The following is a 15,752-nucleotide window of genomic DNA, read 5'->3' on the forward strand; positions in this document are numbered from 1 at the left end:
AGCCAGAGAACATTGCCAAGACCTCCGCCAGGACATAAGACGCTCCTAATTGTCACCCTTGTGTCCCATTCTGCACCCTGTCCACCTTGAACTGCCATTGCTCCCCTTCCTATGCCCCCTTGGACAATGCACCTGTGATACAAATAGACTGGACTCTACCCTGGACTTTCCTTCATTAGCAACCCAGCCCATTGCAATACCCCCTCCACTTATTAGTACCAAAATAAACACCCTTTGAACAAATTCAAGTATGGAGTTTGTGGATTATATGACACATGCATTAGTTTCACAAACTGTAAACATTGCATTTCTAATCTACTGTAATATTAGCATAGGTATATCCTGTAGTGGACAGCAGTAAACACAGCAGGAGCCAGAGTGGGGTACAGAGATCTGAAAATGGAGATTCCAAAGAGTAGAGTAAGTGGCCACAGACATAGGGAAATCAGGCTGCCATGTTCAATGTCAAAGACAAACCTGCAATGGAATGTGAAGTTATAGTGTCTTACCTGTGGGGTCACTGTAAGTACTGTTGAATGAGTGTACTTCTATTGTCCACATATTCTTCCTCTGCATCCTCTTCGTCACTGTCCACAGGCTCCACCACTGACACATGACCATCTCCAGGCTCATCCTCCTGCAGAAAAGGCACCTGGCGTCTCAAGGCCAGGTTGTGCAACATGCAACATGCAACATGCAACGATGATCTGGCACACCTTCTTGGGTGAGTAGTACAGGGATCCACCTGTCAGATGGATGCACCGGAATCTGGCCTTCAGGAGGCCAAAGGTTCTCTCAATTATCCTCCTTGTTCGCCGATGTGCCTCATTGTCACATTCCTCTGCCATTCTGCTGGGGTCCGTGAGCAATGAGAGGTTGGTGTAACCAGGCTCACCTGTAAATATTGATGGATACCTGTTAGCCACACACTCACCCTTAGGGCAAAACCCACACCCATATACCTACATCAACTGGGTGGGGACCATGGGCTCACCTATTAGCCACACCCAGTGCCTCTGGAGTTGAGACAACACATATGGAATGCTGCTAATCCTCAAGACAAAGGCATTGTGCACAGAACCAGGGTTTGGCATTCACATGGGAGATGTTCTGGTCCGCCAAACACACTCTCTTCACATTTAGAGAGTGAAAGCTGTTTCTGTTCCTGAACACTTGTTCATTTCACCAGGGGGGGGGGCAAATGCTATATGTGTACCATCAATGGCACCAATGAGGTTGGGGATATGTCCCAGGACATAAAAGTCAGCCTTCACTGTGACCAAATCCTCCACCTGGGGGAATACGATGTAGCTACGCACGTATTTCAGCAGGGCAAACAACACTCTGGTCAGCACGTTGGAGAACATTGGCTGAGACATCCCTGATGCCACTGTTACTTGGAAGGAACCACTTGCCAGGAAATGGAGCACTGACAGGCCCTGCACTGGGGGGGATTCCTGTGGGGTGGCAGATAGCTGAAATCAGGTCTGGCTCCAATTGGGCACACAGTTCTTGGATTGTGGCCCTATCAAGTCTGTAGGTCAGGATAATGTGCCTGTCCTCCATAGTTGCCAGGTCCACCAGGGGTCTGTACAAGGGGGGATGTCTCCATCTCCTATTCATCCTCAGCGGTTGAACTCTAGGGTGAAAAACTGTGAGCAGAGGGTCATATTCACACATATGTGAAAATAAAAATGCAATTCTTCCTTTACAGAAACAGTATGTGAATTCGAGAGTCTGTTGATGTGCCAATGTCTGCTGTGACGCAGTTAGGTGCCATGGCCTGTGCCCCCCTGAAATGACGGCTGCCTGACCTGTGAGGAGAGACAAGTTGAAATGAGGTAATTCCTCTGGCGTTGTGCGCCGTTGCAGTCGGTGGTCGATTACCGCCGTGCAACTTCGCATTGGTTATCATTAGGCCCTATGGGTTCCAGGAGCCAATGACAATGTACGCCGGCGGTGACGGTACGCACCGCCGCGGACGTGACCGCCATTTTCTATCTGTTCACTCACTTGCTACCTGACCTTCAACAGGAGAGGACCTACACTGCTGTGACCTGTGTCTGGAAGCGACAATGGCTCGAGTGTCTGGGGCAAGGGCCTTCACTTCAGGAGTTGGAGAGACTTGTGGATGGGTTCCTACCCCAGTACACTTTACTCTATGGTCCTCCAGACAAACAGGTGAGTACACTGTGAGCTTGATGCCTGGGCCATGAATGTATGGATTGCTGTGTGTGTAAGCCTCGTGTAGGGGGTGGTGAGGGGTCCTGGGCAGAGTGCTGCATGTCTGGTGGTCAATGTCTGTGCGTAATGGGATAGGAGGGATATTGTGGGCCATGAGTGTAACAGTCCTGACAGTATGACTAATCCCTTTTTCTATGCATATTTTCCTGCAGGTCAGGTCCCATCAGAAAAAGGGTATTTGGTGTGCCATCGCCAAGGAGGTGCAGACCCTGGGGGTCTTTGACAAGCGGAGCACCTACTGCCGCAAACGGTGGGAGGACCTGCGCCGCTTTGCGAGGAAGACGGTGGAGGCCCACCTGGGGCTGGCCTCCCAATGAGGAGGGGGTGCCTGTCATATCCTGACCCCCCTGATGTTCCGCATCCTGGTGGTGGCCTATCTGGAGTTGGATGGGCGCTTGTAGGCATCACAGCAGCCAGACAGGGATGAGTACAGATTCAGAATCATGACTGCGCGCATTAAGGTTTTACCTGAGTGGGGGATGTGGGCTGTGGATGCCCCTAGGCCAGGGCAAACATGGCAGGGTAGGTCGCTTGTTGGGCAGACTCTGAAGCACTCCAACACCAATAGTGTTAGTGGGCATCTACTACTAGGCAGGGTCCTGTGGGTTTCAGGTGTGCAGCTAATGGCTTTAGGCAATGTACCCCATGGGCTGGTGACTAGCTTTGTAACTGGTAGTGCATGGCCTAGTGCATAGGGCTGATCCCTGTGTGTTGTGTCCGCCAACGGTAGTGTTGTTGCTGGCACTGACCAAGTGTATCCTCTGTCTCTCCCACCCTTCTTGTTTTGTCACCCTGTCCTTGTGTGTATTAGCATCATCTAGCGTAGAAGCAGAGGTACCGACGACAGAGGAAGCTGCGTCCCACATGGGCCTGGAGGCCGAATCCACCGACGGTGAGGGCACCAATGGGACGGAGGGCGAGGGGAGCACCACGATGGAGACAGGAGGGGACACTACCAATAGCAACTCCTCCGATGGAAGCTCCCTGGCGGTGGCAGACACCTCTGTGCCCACCCCAACAACAGGTACAGCCGCTACCCCGTACCAGCACCACCCTCCCAGCAGCCCCTCAGCGTGTTTCCCGTGCCTGCTCACCCAGGAGGGTGGGCATCTCCTTCACCCCAGGCACCTCAGGCCCTGCCCAGTCAGCCCTGCTGCCCTCAGTGAGGAGGCTATTGACCTATTGTTGGGCAGTCAACCATACTGAATGTCATCCAGGGTGTTGAAAGACATTTACAACAAACAAATGCATACCTGGAGAGCATTCACTCTGGTGGCCCACAGAGAGCATTCCAGGCTCTTGCCTACTCACTGAGAGCAGCCATTGTCCCTGTCTCCAGCCTCCCCCCTCCAACTTTTTCTACCTAGTCCCAATCCCCTCAACCCCAACCTATCCCAAGCACACCTTCAGACCAGCAATCACCCAAATCAACACACAGAACTGACTCAGGCAAACACAAGCACCACACTTCATCTCACAGGCACTCACACAAGCACCATACCCATGCAGACACACCAACATCCACTGCCTCCACTGTGTTCTCCTCCTCCTCCTAGTTCACCCCCCTCCCAGTAGCATCTCACTCACACCTGCATGCACTACATCCTCATCCACCACCTCCATCACCAGCACGCTTATCACTACACGCCCCTCATTGGCAGTCACCACCCCCACATTCATGCACACGTTGCCTGTGTCCTCTCCCACTGTGTCTGTGACCCCTCCTCCCAAAGTACACAAATGCAAGCACACACCCACCCAACAGCCAGCCACCTCACAACAGCATCTAGCCCATGCACCTGCACCCAAACACAGCAGACTGACACCTCCTACAACCACTCCCTCTTCCTCCACTCTCAAACCTTCACCCTCTTCCCACCCCAGTGTCCCTAACAAACATTGACCTCTTTCCTATCCCTCCCCCTTCGTCCTTCACCTCGGACCAGGGTGGCCAGAACCTAGCCCAGCACCTAAGCTACCCAGTCCACGCCCGCTGTGGTTTCTGCAGCTGTGAGAGGCTCCAAGGAGGCACCTGTCAGCCCGGCCAGTGTGCCACCAACACCTGCCAAGGCCAAGAAGGGTCCACCACCTGGCAAGGGCAAGAAGGGGACAGCAGCCAGCAAGAGGAAGGAGGCACAACCAGCCAGCAACGCCAAGTCAAAGACTCCAGCTGGCAGAAGCAAGGAGGCACCATCATCTGCCAAGGGCATGAAGGGGCACAGAACACCAGCCATGGCACTTCAGCTGTCCGAGGCTGCAGATGAAGGCTTGGAGGCTACCACCACAACCGCCAGTATGGCTACATGCACCGCGGCCAGCAACGCCACCTGCACGTAGCCAGCACCACCACCTGCACCGCCGCAAGCAGCACTACTGCCAGCAGCAGCAGCCCCAGTAGGCAGCCATCCCAGGCTGCAGGTGAAGGCCTGGAGGCTACCACCAGAATCATCAGTATCGCCAACTGCACCGCGGCCAGCACCGCCACCTGCACCACGGCCAGTACCGCCACCTGCACCGCCGAAAGCAGCACCACTGCCAGCAGCAGCAGCCCCAGTGGTCAGCCATCCGAGGCTGCAGGTGAAGGCTTGGAGACTACCACCACCACTGCAAGCACCGCCACCTGCAGCGCAACTGCGATTCACTGAGCCACCGTCACCGCCAGAGAGCAGTGGGTAGTGGTGACTACATGGGCTGCAGTGCGTTCTGGCCCCTGCAAAAGCTGTCATTGTGACACCCAGGTGAGAAACTGTGACCTTGCACTCCAAAACATCTGCATCACAGGGCACAATGCCCACTACAGAACCAGTGGAAGAAGGCATCCACTCAGCCCCTCCTTGCCAGGATGAAGCATATTGGGCACAAGGCCCCCTCCAGAACCAGTGGAAGAAGGCATCAACTCAGCCCCTCCTTGCCAGGATGAAGCACACTGGGCGCAAGACCCCCTCCAGAACCAGTGGAAGAAGGCATCCACTCAGCTCCTCCTTGCCAGGATGAAGCACACTGGGCACAAAGCCTCCTCCAGAACCAGTGGAAGAAGGCATCCACTAGAGAAACTGTGGCTTTGTACTCCCCAGGACCAAGCAGTGGGCAAACCAGCCACTTGAGGGACTGTGGCCTTGCACTCCCCAGACCAAGCATTGGGCAAACCTCCCAGTTGAGAGACTGTGGCTTTGCACTCCCCAGGACCAAGCAGTGGGCATGGAGCCCCCTCCAGGAGCAGTGGTGTTGTACCATCTTCTGGCTGAGGTGCCCCTCTATTCCGCGTCCCCCTGAGGTGCCTGTGTGTTTTAGACCTGATGCCTTGAAGTGTTCTCTCCGTATTGAGGCAGGAGTCAAGTGTGGCCTTGGCCTATGTATTTTGGCCCAGTGGGCCACAGACAATTTTTGAGTGGGCATTGTCACGCCTTTTGTATATATTGTATATATTGTACATACTGTTTTATCGTTATGAACATATTTCTAAGAATTACTAATATTACACACATTTTACTCCATTCCTTTTGTCCTTGTGTTATTCCAGAGGGTTAAGGGGTGTATATGTAATGTTGTTGAATGTGTTTGTGTGTATGGTGTTGGAGGTGAGGGTGGGGGTTTGGCATGTGTGTGTCACTCTCTTTTTCCTCCCCTCCTCCCTTTTGTGCTAGGTGCAGTACTCAACGTGGTCGTCGTCACCGGCGTTCATGTTCCTGGTGTATGGGAAGATACACCAGCATGGGGAATACCTTCAGCTCGGGCTCCATGGCATCCTGGTTCTTCCTTGAGTTTTGAGAGGTGAGTCATTTCCCTTCAGAGTACTGTTTCCGTTGTGCTTTTGATGGTGTTGGAACCACCCCGGAAAAGCTGGCGAATGGGCAGGTTGTAATGGAATGAACGGTACATTGTCTTCCGTCTGGCTGTTGGCGGTTACCTCTGCGGTGTTTGTTGCTACCGCCGTGGCGGTCGGAGTGTTAAAGTGGCTGTATGTGTTGGCGGTTTCTGCCGTGGTCATGATTCCATTTTGTTTACCGCCAGCCTGTTGGCAGTGTTACTGCTGCTTTAACACCGACCGCCAGGGTTGTAATGAGGGCCTTTATCTTTTGCAGCATCAGGGTTATGGCATTCAGCCATGAATAATGACCCCATTTCCCAAGCACAGCAGCAGAGCGTGCACATAATGAGGTACATCGGAGGACACGGACTATTGTGGAGAGGACATTTGGCATCCTCAAGTCAAGATTCAGTTGCCTGGATATCACAAGAGGCAGCTTCCTATATGCACCACACATCGTCTGCAAGATCATGATGACATGTGCTATCTGGCACAACATATGTGTGCGGATGAACTCCCTTTTTATGAGCAGGTTGATGACCTGCCTGAGGAGGAGAAGGAGGATGGTGGTGAAGAAAATGAGGGCAACAGAACAACACAGCTGCTGGGATACGCCACAGACTGCACATAGTTGATAACGCCTTCACTTAAAAATCACTTAATTCACCTTGAACATTTTGTCAATAAACACCTCACTTATTCTCACAATTCTGCTTTGGTCTGTTCCGTCTCCACAACATATACCTCAGGATTGTGAGTCTAACCTCAGGGCGCATGTTACAAACACTAATCTGAAGAGTACTGTTGATACATCACAGTGATACGTAAGCTTGTACTGCTACCATCACACACATCACAAATAGCCTCATCACTTGAATGTGACAACCTACAGACACAATCAAAGGACCACAACATATGAATTACATCCGCATTGCCAAGTTGTACAACAATAGCTCATCACACACAACTACAACATGTTTAAATAGGAGGTAAACAAGGGCCCCACACATGAGGCAACGGATGTCAGTATTTAGAAAGACAGTAGTGTTTGAACAGACCACTGTCACAACTCAGTGTGAGAGTTGCAATGGCTGCACGGAGCATGTGTGACAAGGGGGGGCATCATTTGTAACAATGGACATCAAGATTAGCCCAGTATGACAAGCAATGGAATAATTTGGGCCTGCACAGTACATCCATGGTAATCAGTCCTACCACTGCCATGGGGCGCAATCCTGACACAGGGTACACATGACCTCTCACTTTGCACGGACACGTCTGTGGAATGCACATCAGAATGGATGAGCACATATGCAGCTAGGGCTGCAAGTCCACCACACAAAAACAACAACCATTGCTAAATGTAATGTGTTTAATCAAACATTTGCGGACAAAACAATATGGGTGGAATGTGGGCAGAGTATGTCAATCACCGTATGTACCAAATATGTGCATATGTCAGACATATGTGTAGTGCACACACAACTCTACATATGGAGACAGTTGTCGGGTAACATTTCCTAGGTAGCATTTATCAGCCATCATCAACAATGCCTGAGCTGCATATGTCATCTTAAATGTTATGTTCTGCAAGACTACACACCTCACATAAGTAAACACAATTCACAATCACAAACCAGAAATGATGCATACTACAGACTGCCATACATATGTGGATACACTGTTGCCACACATGCATACATATGCACAATGTGCAAATATTTGTATGCTGTTGACTCTGTAACACACACATCAGTGTAACAGACTAATCACACCCACATCACATTGTTGCATGGACTGCCACATGAGGCCATATACAATATGCCACACTGCACCACCACCCATTTCATTTGTATGTTGATGGAGGGTGCATCCATAGACAATGGAACAATATCACGCAAACAGAATAGAGTAAAACAAAATTGATGTAAAAGCGTAGAAAACATCCGCTAACGTAAAGTATATGACCCCTATGCCCTTAGCGTGAATTCCACCTTCGCATTCTTCTCAATGCTGATTTTCTGTTAATTTGACACATAAAGTTAATGCGTAAAAAAAAACGATGCACATAGGTCATTCGTCCAAAATACTCATGCAAATATCACATGCGTCAAAAAAATACACGCATAACAGAAAACGTAACGCACGGGGACAGGAAGCGATGTAATAGGAAATCCTGTTTACAGACATGGTACAGTGGGTGTACCTCCACTTTCTCTTTACAGTCTGTGCCTCTTTTGACTGTATGGTTGTGTCCTGGAGTTGATGGTGTGATTGTATCTTGTGGTGTCCCTCCTGTTGTGTTTTTTGTATTGTTGACTGTAATTTGTCCCAGTGTCAGTAATTTTGTGCGTTTTTTTGTCTATAATTGTACTTGTACTGTGGGGTGTCTGTCCGGGATAGTTGATAAGTTGGGTTACTTGGGATTCATTTTTGGGCCTTAAGTTTCCTTTATATTCATTTTTTTGGTAGTTAACCTGTCCCTGGTAAATATGTCTGGTAGGGGGAGGTCTACAAGAATGGGAAAGGAGGACTTGGGTGGCTTTGTGTGGCTGGTAGCCCACTACCTGGCATTGATGTTGAAGATGGGGAGCTGTGTAATTCAAGGTTACCAGACTGAGGCGAGGAGGCTTCGGTGGGGCAAGGTGCTCCACCACCTGAAGAGGGTATTTTGAAGCACAAAGAATGAGCACCAGCTCAACCATCGCTGGGCAGATCTGGTGGCCAGGTAACAGGATCTGCTTGACCATCTTTGTGTGGTGATCGGTTACCCTGTTGGTGAGTCTCCCATTGGCATACTACTTACTGTTCACCGCTCTTGAATGACAGGAGCAGATGTGTTGGAGTGTTGAATGCACTGCATTTGGACAGGTTGCATGCAACTAGAAACCAGAATAAAGTGTAACTGCGCCAGTCTAGACATGGAGTTCACATGTCCTACCATTTTACCAATGCAAGTCAGACATCTGGTGAGTCGTGCACAACCTTCACTAAGTCACACATTTCAGGGGCCATAGCGACACCTGTGCCCCAGCATAGTGTCATGTATGATACACCAAGACACCGCCAGCCTACCATATCTTACTGGATTGTGTCAACAAAGTAGGGCAATGCACGTATAGCACTACATTGTCATAATTTCACACACATGATCCCTGCCATCATTTTAGCAAAGGGGCATTACCCGCCTTATGGGGCACTGTATATGGATCATTTGATACCATCAGACAACTTTGCCACATCAGTCATGGATTACTCAACACATGAACATTTCAGACTAATAATTGAGCCACATGTTCATCACAAAGCGTCTCTGGGTGCCTTGCAGAACACGACTGAATACCTGAGTCAATTGTCTTGAAAAGCACCAGGGCAGTGTCATGTATTTGTCACCCAACTCCCTCTAATACCATGGAGTTCCATCTTCTAGATCGGCCACATATGGCTGTTGCAGGGTGAGGCACTACATAAGTCACAGGCCCAGTGTAAGTGTGAAGATTGTGGCTCTCACTCACCTGAGTGTCAGTGTCATTGTGAATTTGCAGTGGTGTGTCTGTTGCGCTGTTTTACACCAGGATAGCTTGCTCACTCCTCTAAAATATTAAACACTGTAATATGTTGTCGACTGCTAGTGACAGTGATATGACACTATGCATGGTTTTCCATCCATATCTTACAGGTGGAGTTGCCCCCTACACCATTGGCGAAGTGGCAAGATTTGAGATGTATCCAGTAAGTGTGATAATGTTTGTCCTTTGTAGTAATTGAGGGTTTGGTGTGAGTGAGTCATATGTGTTGCACACAATGCTAGATATGATAAACTGTCAAATGATCTGATATGAAAGTAGGCTGGATGGTGACACTGTGTCACACTTAAAGGTTCCCCATGCACGAGCAGAGAGTCATATCTTGTGAGGCTTGTGGTGCTCAATGTGCAGCGTCGAGTAAACAAGGTGATGACAAGCCACATGTAGGCCCATGTGTGGCTAAGAAGTGCACTGCTGTGAGAATATTGGCACTGGGACACACCTTCATTCTCACAACACAGTGATACACCATGTGGAACAAAATTTGGTGCATCTCTGTATTGTAATGTATATGCAGGACTGGGTGGGCAATTGTCCCCCAGCATGGTGCTCCATATTTTGTACTCCATATACGTAACACTTATGTGGAATGTAATAGGCGTGCAAGCAGGTCACGGCCAGACGTGTACTGGCATGAATATGGGTGTGTAAGGAATAGTATTGGCAGATCAGGTATTGATGGGTATCTACACCAGGACACATGAATGTAGATGTGAGAGACCTATGGATACCAGCTTCCTAGTTGGCAGCCCTCCTAACATATTTCCACTCCCTGACTCCACCAAGGCATGCCTTGGTGGATGACCGGGATAGTTGAGATGATGGATTGCTTGGCCATCCCCCCTGAGGCACAGGGGGGTAGGAACAACAAATTTGTAGTTAGATGTGATAGTCACAGTGTAGGTGACAGTCATATTAATCAGGCTTGCATGTGTACTTATCAACACTGACCCCTTATGGTTACCAACTGCATCCCATACTCCCAATAACATATTCAAGTTACTGGTGATGTATGGTTGAAATTGACACAGATGGTGAGGAATATTGGCCCTGATCTATGTGAAGTTGACTCTGTCTTTGCATTGTTACACATGGCACAAAACCAATGCACACCTGATTTGGTTTGGTTCCTAATCTTGTTGTGCGTCGCTTTGGTGTCAATGAAATGATGCTAAGGCAGCATTGTCATTGTATTTATCAGGGCCATTGTCTTTTCAGAATGTGAGTTGGAGTACATGTGCAATTAGATGAAGATTGTAAGCTACATACTCCACACAATGCTGACACTGTTGGGTGCCTGTCTAAATTTAACAGCTGCCAACATGAACAATGAGGAACTGCGGGCATTTCAGAAGAGGGTAGTCTGCTATAGGCATATCCTGGCAGTGGAATCTGGGTTCCGGAGGATGGCATGCCACTAACGCAAAGAGAGATCCACCGAGGAATAGCAGGCATTCACCCCAGGGGGACCCACACTGACCACAAAGAGAGGGCCAAGCTCCACAGCTTTGCAAGGTGGCACCACTGCCACCACCACTACAGCCCCAGCTGCTACACCATCCACATCTGTACCACAGCCCACACCACCTGCTGCCATGGACATGACTATGATCAAAGATCTACAGAGGGATGTTATAGTGGTCCTGAAAAGTTGGACAGTCTGGAGAAGGACAATATTGCCCGAGAACTGTTTCACAGCCATTCCAGTCATATGTGGTGGGTGAAGCATACATGTGTTCAACGTTTTTGATATACTCAATGAATTGCTTGTAGGGGATGAAACCAGCATAGACGTTCATCATGTAGGTACCTTATGCGTAGATACGTGCCCCCATATTCGTGCACTCTTGTACTAACACTCTGTGACTAAAGACATGTTAAACACATCACAATTCCTAAACGTAGTAGATGTGTCACAATACACAAAGACATGCTGGTGGGCTAGGTGGTGTTTATTTACAAGTGTTGTAGTGCAAAATTTACAATGTTCAGGTCTGTGACCCCATTAGTTAAATCTATACAATTGTTACACAACACAAGGCCAGAGTTCAGGGACATGTCATGGGACATACTTGGGTAAAGTGTCATTCAGTGCAAGGGAACATTAATTGCCAATTGAAAAGTGAGAGACAATTGCAGTCCATAGCGGAAAGGTCAACAGTGTGTCAGTGAAGAGTGCATATCTCCAATTGTGCTAACACTGGCATGATGTCAAGCACATGACAAAGGAAAACACTGTCCACGTGGCATGGGCTGGTGCTACCGGAAACTCCTACGGATGAACATGATCTGTTTCCACATCCTCATCCTCCGATGTGTGTGGTGCCTCATCTGCCCTTGATGGCGGTAGTGGGGAGGTAGAGGGGGCCACACACACTTCAGTGGTTGTAGATGTGGACTCCCAAATCCCGGCAGCTGCCACCCGTGGAACAACATATGGCATCACTGCAGCAAGGAGGACTGCTGATTTTTTAGAATAGCAGCAACATCCCTGTGGTAGGCAGCCATGACTGCCCTGAGGGAGGCCATTTCCAGGTGCATGGAGTCCATCTTGTTCTCAAGCACGCTGATGCCAGTTTGGGAGCATGGCAGCAGCTTTGTCCCTCAGACTCCATGCATTAGGGAGTGTGTGCCTCGGTTGGCTGCAGTCTGTTCAGTTACCGTAATGATGCACACACGCTTAACCTCTAGGCTGGCTGCCATACTTTGCATCCCCACCCGCACCTCCTTGGCCAGCTCCTACCACTGTCCTATCAAAGCTGGTCCCTGGGTCCACAGAGTCCTTAGCTGTGTCGGTGCTGGCAGGTCGTACAATTGGGGTGTTAGGTGGGGCCTGGGGGATGGTGCTACATTAATACTCCTCCTTACGACTGGAGGTGGTGTCTGGAGAGTTACAAGGACTTCTTGGAGGGTCGCTTGGCTGATGGTTGCCAGCTGGTCATCCAGGTCATCAAGGTACTCCAGGACAGGAAGAACCTCAGGAGAGCCATCATCCTCTGCAATGAGAAGGTGTAAAATCGGTCTATCTGTGTTGTGGCAGTTGATATGTCACGTCACTGACTTGCTATTTGAGGCTCATTCTCATTGTCATCTCAGTTCCCAAACTGTGTTCCTGTACAAAGGGGTTGCAGTCTATCAACCCTATGCCCCACCTGTGTGTCACATGAAGGGAAGCCCAGTTGGGGCAATTGGCTGCATCATATCTTCTAGGTGTGATGTATATCCTTTTTGTGGCTTGACACCATCTTGTCGTTGTCAACCCTCCCTATGCATCCATTTGCATGGAGGACTTGTAATGGGTGTTGCTGTGCTCATGCAACAGGACCACACAAGGCAATTCCCCCCTGACCCAGTCTTACATGTTTTATATACACTCATGTGGTGCTGAGACCTTACACCACCCCAGGGATGGCACTGCCAGGACACTATGCTCTTGTTGCCACTGATGGCTCCTCATGTTGATGTTTGTGTATGTGTGCTACATTGCATAGCACTCATGGACCTAGTAGAGTTCAATTTCATCTTCTGTCTGTGCAGGTGGGTTTGCCGTCTTACACACCTATGTCCTCCTCCTCAATGCAGTCCTTCTTGCACTATGATACATGAGTGCAGCATGGTGGCAGTACAGCTTTGACACAGGCACAGGGTTAGAACCAGGGATGGACAGCATGGGTATGATATATCTGCTGTGTACCTCATTATGTATGTGACAGTGCCTGATGGTAAATGAGTCCATGGACATAGCCAGTTAACAACGGTTGTACTTAAGTCAGGGCCTGAAGCAAGTTTGATGGTCTGCAGGTAGTCATACTGGTCCCTCATTTCAAATGCTCAGTCCGATGGGCACCCGACTGCCATTGTCTATTTTACCACCCCCAACAGCACAGGTGATAGTGGCAACTTTTTTCAATGTGGAATACCCCATGGGCCAATGGCTAGGCAGGTTTCCAGCAGCTTACAGACCGGCAATGCCAACTGTCCTGTGACACCAGACCAGTATTACGTTCAACGCTAACCTCCAGGTCTATTTGCGCATTTCCACCAGCCTTTGCATGGTAGTGAAACCGCCATGCAAAGGTTGTTGGTGATGTGGTGTGGTGTGCCCCTGTATGCCCCTTCACAGCCCATGCACCTGACATGGGAGTACAGGGGGTCCCATGCCCTGGCCCTTTTGCCTTTTCCACTGCCTGATTTGCAGGGCTGAGTGCAGAGTGTCCTGTCACACCCAATGCACCCCAAAACTGACACTGACTCTAGTTGATCCATTAGCAATCTTGTACTAAGTGCCCCACAGAGCTACCATGAGCAGACAGATTTCCACCTGGCATCCAAATGTGTGACTCATATTGCCAACCACAAAGGGTACACTGCGCTGGCAGTCTTACCAACACTGGACTTGCCCATGTACCATCCCCTGCCCCTCGATGTGGAAATATACGCCATTATGTTCACAGTCATACCCCATGTGTTGTATGTGTGTGTTTATTTCCCCATTCTTATGTGTCTGACATGGTTGTGTCAGAGTAGTTATGGGCTCAGCCTGTGACTGTTGTGACCCACTGTTTGTTATCTGTGGTACATATTTTCTGTAGTGACACATTTCAGTTCAGCATCAAGATGTGTGGTTCAACACTACAGCAGTTTAGTTGGTCTGGGTAGTGGCATGTTACCAATGATACAGGACCAGCCTGCTGTTCCCCCAGCAACTGTTCAGTTCATTGTTCCCTGCACCCAGGGGGCATCCTGAATGCATGATGGAGTGGTGGCTGGCTTATGTGGATGTGATCAATGTGCGGGGTGGTGGTGCTACCGGCATATGTCTGGGTATTGTTGGGCAGTTACAATGACTTGTGTGCTGTGATATGCAGCACATATGTGTTTGGGCAATGAGGCAAGGTAGTTGCAAGGTGTTACTGCAAGGGACACCACCATGGCATTACCCCAGGAGTGGTATTGACTGACTTCCTAGTCTCTGAAGTCTTGGTCATGTTGGTAGGCTTGATATGACTATACCCAAGGGATGTTGTGATGAGACAACCAGAGGCAAAGTGATTATACATGCCATCCATCCCATGTGCTGCATATGTACATGCAGGTATTTAGGCCTGGTGATCAACATATGTCCAGGTTGTGCATCTGTTATGGTGCATGGCACTACCATGGTGTAGGTACATGTGTAGCTTACATCAGAATGGTGCAACTTGCTTCATGTGCGATGTGTCCCTCTGCGCTCCTTTGACATGCATTGTGTGAGTCTTATGTGCCTCCCCCTTCTTGCACTTCACATTTTAGCAAACATTTCCACCATGCAACTTATTCTGCATTTATGGCGTTTCCTGGTAGTCTGTGCTGTCCTGTCCTGCAATTCCTGTGACAATTTCCTACGGGCTGACCGCTGCAACCATTTCCTCCATCCTGTCCAAGTCCTCTTGTGGTGCTGGACTCCCAGCTCCAGTTTGCAGTGCTGCCTTCCTGTTCCGTGACATTTTTTCCTTTGTCCTTCGCTTGCAGTCATGCCAGCATTCTTTGCACTCTGTTACGGTTCTCCTGACCTCTGCCACACTGTTAATCTTATCTACTATCTGCTGCCAAATTGCCTCTCTCCTTCCAATTTGTAATTTTGAGGTGATGAAGAGTTGATCTTGATGCTCTGTCACCTCTTTTACCAGTATTTCATGCTCCTCCTCACTGAAACAACACTGTCTCTTTTTCTTCTCCATCCCCTGTGTCTTGTCTGTGTCCTCCTGGCTGGTCCCTGGGGTCTCTCCTGGCTTTCTGGGTCAATTTTTCCTCTCCTTTGCACTGTGTTCTCCTTTAGAGTCTGTATTCAATGCTATTGCTGGCAAAAATGGTGCATTTCTGTTTTGTGACATATTTATGTCGTAAAACGGATTAGAGTAATTTTTCCGGCGTCAACGTCATTTTGCCTTACGACAAGGCTCAATGGTTAACGTCGAGAAAAATTACTCTAAACTATTTTTAGCTCCACCCAGTATCATAGTATAAATATGATGCCCGGGTGAAGTTAAATAATAATGAAAGTGAGTGCTAAACTTTTTTACTCAAAACTGTGTTAGCTCAGTTTTGTGTCAAAAAGTATAAATAAGGGCAGA

This window comes from Pleurodeles waltl, chromosome 10 (genome assembly GCF_031143425.1).
Source record: "Pleurodeles waltl isolate 20211129_DDA chromosome 10, aPleWal1.hap1.20221129, whole genome shotgun sequence".
NCBI lineage: Eukaryota > Metazoa > Chordata > Amphibia > Caudata > Salamandridae > Pleurodeles > Pleurodeles waltl.